The sequence below is a fragment of the Notechis scutatus genome, chromosome 4, assembly GCF_049901735.1.
Source record: "Notechis scutatus isolate UNSWTSFEM ecotype Mainland chromosome 4, rNotScu1.2, whole genome shotgun sequence".
Lineage (NCBI taxonomy): Eukaryota > Metazoa > Chordata > Lepidosauria > Squamata > Elapidae > Notechis > Notechis scutatus.
In genome coordinates, this window is record NC_142012.1 from 21753163 (window position 1) to 21759342 (window position 6180).

Here is a 6180-nt window from a genome sequence, read left to right on the forward strand (position 1 = left end):
CCTTATTTTCCTCCCCAAAACCTAAGCTCAACCACATAGTTTTGTAGCAAAGCATGGGTATCGAGCTACCGTGTTTCTCACAAAATATTTTTTGAGCCCGAAAAATGGCTAGGCGTCTTTTCGGGGTGAATTCATTTCTCTCCCCCACGCACCAGCGCTGTCTCCAACAACAGCATCTGAATCACTCCCGCTTTTCCCCATCCCCGTAACAACAGGGAAAAAAAGATTTTGAGGTACCTGGGAGCGCCACGTGCTGCATTTTGGTTTAATCCCGAGTAGCTGGGTGGGCATGAGAAGAGCCAAGCGAGCGTCTCTGCTGCTGCTACCCTTGGTGCTCCAGCCTCAGGCTCTGCAAGTTTGCAAAAGTCCCAGTGCGCAGCCCGTTCCTGCATTCCAAGCTCCCAGGCCGAGCTGCAGCTGTCCCTCTGTTGCCAGCGCCATATCCAATAATAGCGGCAGCAGTGGCGGGAACTGTGGAAGCGTTTCATCCGCTTCTTGGGTGGGGGAGCCGCCTCCGTAACTTCCACGGTTCCCGCTGTCCAGAGATAGCATAAAATTTTAGTTTTAGGAGTAGTTTGTCATGTACCACTGAATCAAAGGCTTTACAGAAGTCTATGTAGATTGCATCTATTGTTTTGTCCTGATCGAGTTGTGTAGTCCATATGTTTTTGCAGTGTAAGAGTTGCAGATTACAGGATAGTTTTTTTTCTGAAACTAAATTGTTTATTAGAGAGTAGGTTGTTTGTCTCTAAGTGGAGGATAATGGATTGGTTAATAATTGGTTCCATGACTTTACAGGTGATGCAGCATAAGGAGATTGGTCTGTAATTTTCAGCTAGGCTGGGGTCTCTCTTCTCGAAAAGTTTCAAATGTAGGAAACTCTGATTTTTCAGTCCACCAGAAAGTTTAGATAACTGAACCAAGTATATAAGTGTTTTGCAAAAGTATTCTGTATCTTTAAAAAGAAATTAACCTTTGTACTGGTTAAAAGTGGCATTTCTCTATGAGTGGTAGGTGGGTAGAGCTAAGACGACCATTTCATTTCATGTACTCTTAACTTTTACTGTAAACTAAATTAAAAATATATATATATATTACATCATTCTTTTCCGTCCACAAGAATTTGCTAAATTACAATTTTTGTGACTTGTTTTGTAGTTCATCCAAGGACTGCATACAAGACTTGAGGAATTACATACACCATTGTTGTATTTCAGGTTCTTCATCTCAGGTTTGAATGAGATGCTAATCATAAGCAGCCAAGTTAAGCACCTGGCAGTGGGAATTGAATTTCCCTTCTGCAACATTTTCTTTTTACTTTTTTTTTTACTTTTTTTTACGTTTTCACTCCAGGTTTTATGCACAGATACTTTTGTATGTTGTAATGTGATTCGTTATAGTCATTAATTATAGTCATAGATATGGAAAACTTCCTCATACTTACAAAAGTAAGGGGGCGGGGGGAACCAGATAATCATAAGGAGAACAATGGTATTTGCATAGAAAGCTTTTTCTTTTGGTACCTTCTATGACTTCAGACTAATGTAATCTGCAAGAAACTGGCAAACCAGCATTTTTCAGCCCTGTCTCTGACAAGGAAAAACATTTTGGGAAGAAGTACAGGTATAGGTAGATGGTTCAGTTGATGACTCTATCTGAATTAGCTCTTGTACTTCAGTCTAATAAATTAAATTTAGAAATGTCCTGGGATGGACAGAAAGCTAAGAAAGAGTAATAGCAGTCTAAGTACAGTAGTACTTAGTATAGTAGTCATTGACAATTGAGCCCAGAATTTATGTTTTTAAATAAGAAATTTATTAAGTGAGATTTGTCCCATTTTACAACTTTCCTTGCCACATTTGTTAAGTGAATCACTGCAATTGTTAAATTAGTAACATAGTGGATTATAGAAGGAACAGATCAGACATCCAGCCCTTGCTTATCAATGGAGACCAAGTGGAGCAAGTGGCCAGTTTTAAGTTTCAGGGTGTTACCATAAAAGAGGACCTGAACTGGGGTGCTCACATTGCAGCACTGGTCAAATGGCCCAGCAGAGATTATACTACCTGAGACTTCTCAGAAAACAACAACTGAATGAAAAACTGCTGGTGACCTTCTACTGCTGCACCATAGAGAGTATCTTAACTTACTGTACCTCTGTATGGTTTGCCAATTGCACAGTGGCAAATAGGACAGCACTCCAGAGGGTTAATATCATTGCCCAGAAGATCATTGGTTGCCCTCTCCCCTCTTTGGAAGAGCTTTATAGCTCCCCCTGCCTTAAGAAAATTCAAAACATTCTCAAAGATCCATCTCATCTTGGGAACCTTTGTTTTTAACTATTACAATCTGGCAGACGGTACGGAATAATAAAAACAAGGACAAATAGGCTGAAAAGCAGCTTCTATCCCAGGGCAGTAGCTCTTTTGAATTCTACTGTATAGTGCAGTGTTGGTGCGGTGTCGGGGGTTTTCGGTTCAATGTGTGGAGTGTGAAGATTATGTGTTTGTGTTTATTTTCATGGTCATGATGTGCACTGAAGATGGTGTTTGATTTCGTTGTAAGAGGTGCAATGACAATAAAGTAAACTAAAGTAAACTAAACTAGTTGTTAAAAGAATCTATCTTTCCCATTGACTTTGCTTGTCAGAAGGTTGTAAAAGCTGATCACATGACCCTGGGATACTGCAACCATCATAAATGTGAACCAGTTGCCAAACATCTGATTTTCAATCTGTGACCATGAGGATGCCACAGCGGTCGTAAGTACGAATAAGAGTCACATCACTTTTTTCAGTGCCGTTGTAACTTCAAATGGTCACTAAATGAACTGTTGTAAGTCGAGGACTACCTGTATCATGAACAGAGCAAGAACATTTAACTCCATTTAAATCTATGGAAAGATTTGTCCATCAAGCGTTCTTAGTTTATTCATCTGTAAATATGGGAACGATTCATTAAAATGTAAACATTTAAGGTTTTGAAATATGTAGTCTTGAATAAACCTCAGATGGTGATTCCACCATCTTGTAATTTATGGGCAACTGGTTCTCAATATCACTCGTAATTTCAATGAAGTCATTTGCAGCTATAGGAGTACAGTCTGTGTTTGCATAATGCTGAAAAGTTCAATTCCTGGGCAATTCCAGTCAGAATTATCTTTTTCCAATCCGCTGCAAAATGCAAATCTGTTTCTGACTGGGAGCTTGCCAAAGATTTGCCTCAAGTACTGACACTTTCTCTCTCCCCTTTTTCCGCTTCCAATAGCTAGGAGAAGTTTTAAGCATCATGTTATTTAAAAAGGAAAGAAATATCAAATAAGCTCAAGAAAATCTTCTGTAATATATACAGCTCTGAAATTTAAGAGCAGCAGTTCAGTGAAGTCAGCAGTATATTCCCCAAATAATTATCTCCCATCCTAGTATTTTATAGTGAATATAATATAAATTACACATTACAGTATAATTGTGTCAAGAACTACTAGGAATCTAACAAGTTACTACATGGAGAACCTATCAAAAGTACGTCTTTAAAGTTTACCACTCTAGATCTAAAAGTCTTCCTATTTATTCTGGAATTCCAAATATGATCAAGTGGTCCTTTGGATACATGAAGGCACTAACATGTGTAATCACGTGATTGACCCACTCCTGATGTCCCCCTTGTGAGTGTTCCTTTTCTGATCAGTTTCTGATATACTGATACTAAATGACAAGGTCTGAACGGATCTCTGCTTTTATTCATCTCAATGTGAACAAAAACTTTCCACTCACATTTGTTATCTCAGGCAAAGGGGGTCTGAAATCACCGTATAGAAGTCTGCTTCTTGCATTCTAACAGATCCAAGAACAGCTGTCTTAACACTATCAAGTAGAAACAGAGTAAGTCCTGTAATGTGAGGCAACAGCATTCAAGATGTTGACCTGGCACTCCATCTACATTTGGGCAGAAATGTGTAAAAGTCTTGTCTTGCCTCCTTATGTTCCTTGACTTTGACTTCTAAGTTTCAATCAAGTTGGCACATTCTAGGTTCCTTCAGTTAAGCAATGCCTTCCATTGGGACCCCAGAAATACGTCTTCTTGGTAGCAGTGCTTGGCCTCTGGAACAAGGTTTGCCCCAAAATTCAGATGCCCCAACCTTCTGGTGTTTTGAAAGGCCCTGAAGACTTAACTCTTCATCTAGGCCTTTGGTGAAGATGATTGATGCCTCTTTCCGTCCTTCCTTCTTGTTCCGATCCAGGTATGTTTTCTCTGCCATCTTTATTCTTTTTTGTTGTCTCCTTATTTTAAATATTTTTATTAATTTGTAAACTAATCAGGAATCAGGTGGCATATACATTTATATTATTATAGTTGGCTGCACAGTTAGCCAGATGTTTAGACTTTGCTCTGAGGTAAACAGGCATGATATTCTAGAATTAATCTATGTATTTAATTGCATGTTAGGCCAAGTTAAAAATAGTTGTTAATGTAGCATTAACATCATTCTTTTTCAATCTTAAGAAATATTTTGCTTTGAATACATTACCTCAATAAGCCTTCCAAAAATCATTTCTGCTAGGCTGCTATTATGATCTCAATAGTGTAGTTGACTTTTGGGACTGAAGCAACAATATAGCACACCTGGTCTAAAGCCCGGGCTAAGATAAAATTGAGCCAAGAATCTCCCACTTCTGAGTTCTGAGTAATCCAATGCCTATTTAAGCAAACATATGTCCAGTGCAGCTTATTTGTACATAAATTGGTTGAGAATTGCCATGTTAAGTACAGTATTATATAGTATTTGTATGTTGCAGAGATCAATAGGAGTAGTTGTAGTAGCATTCTTAGTCAACCAACAGCCTAATTACAGTGTTGTTCTAATTTTTCACAAATTAACAGTTCCACTAACTTTGCTTAAGAAACAGCATTAAAACAAATACCTGGACCATAACATTAAAGAGCAAGAGCAAATTGCGAAGAAATTTCCTTATATCCTATTCTGTACTTGGGGGAAAAAATCTATCACATTTCTGTTGAAAAAGAGCAGCAAATCTAATGAAATCATTGAGTCTAAGTGCAAAGAACTTCCAGCACATATTCTGATTATAACATAGCTGAGAGGTGTTTGTTGAGTGTCCTTCCAAAAGTCAGACTTTTCAAGATTTCTTTCTCTTTGACTGTCTGATGAAGTAGAACTTTATCATAGAAGCTACACAGCTGTTTCTGGTGGAATATTGCCATAAACTATGGATTTCAAGTTTTCCTGGACTCACTTTCCCAACATCACACCTGGCCTTTGAGTGGCATGATACCAAAATCTGCACGGAGCTGGACAAAAGCTAAATTTTATTTAAAGCTAAGCTCCAGTACAACTAAATAAAATTAATGATTATTCACCAATCATATATTTAACTATTTTCACTTCACAAGCATTTTGTTGTTCTTCTCTATACTCTTTCTAGTGTTGTGTCACCAAAACTGGACATTGTGGTTGTAGTTTGACAAGAGCAATACCGTCATTTCTTTTGATCTTAAGACTATTCCTGTGTTGATACAGCCTAAAACTGCAATGGCTATTTTGGCAGCTGTACATTAGTGGTTCATGATCAATCTGTAATGTATTAAAACATCCAGATCCTTATTTCAACCAACACCACTAACCCAGATACTCCCTATCTTGCAGGGGTGGGATTCTACCAGTTCTCACCTATTCTCTAGAACCGGTTGTTAACATTCTAAGCAGTTTGGAGAACTGGTTGTTAGAAGAAATTACTGAACTAATCCTGTAAGGAAGGCAGGAAGAAAATATTCTGGTGTTGCTTACAGAAACTGCCTCTCTGTTAACCCTTATTACATTCTTGGCAGAACTAGACTAGATATGTATATGTGTGTGTGTGTGTGTATACACTGCTCAAAAAAATAAAGGGAACACAAAAATAAGACATCCTAGCTCGGAATGAATGAAATATTCTTATTAAATACTTCGTTCATTACATAGTTGAATGTGCTGACAACAAAATCACACAAAATTTATCAATGGAAATCAAATTTAGCAACCCATAGAGGTCTGGATTTGGAGTTACACTCAAAATTAAAGTGGAAAAAAACACTCAGGCTGATCCAACTTTGATGTAATGTCCTTAAAACAAGTCAAAATTAGGCTCAGTAGTATATATATGTTGGTGCTTTCGGTTTCATG

The 6180-nt window shown here is 37.9% G+C and overlaps 1 long non-coding RNA gene across 1 annotated transcript; it reads left to right on the forward strand.

The window, feature by feature from the left end:
• The first annotated feature begins 2642 nt into the window (after positions 1-2642).
• Positions 2643-5381, forward strand: LOC148130671 (uncharacterized). Its single transcript, XR_015749585.1, has 3 exons — positions 2643-2761; positions 3787-4239; positions 4881-5381. It is a non-coding gene; the product is annotated as an uncharacterized LOC148130671 (long non-coding RNA).
• Positions 5382-6180: the final 799 nt, after the last annotated feature.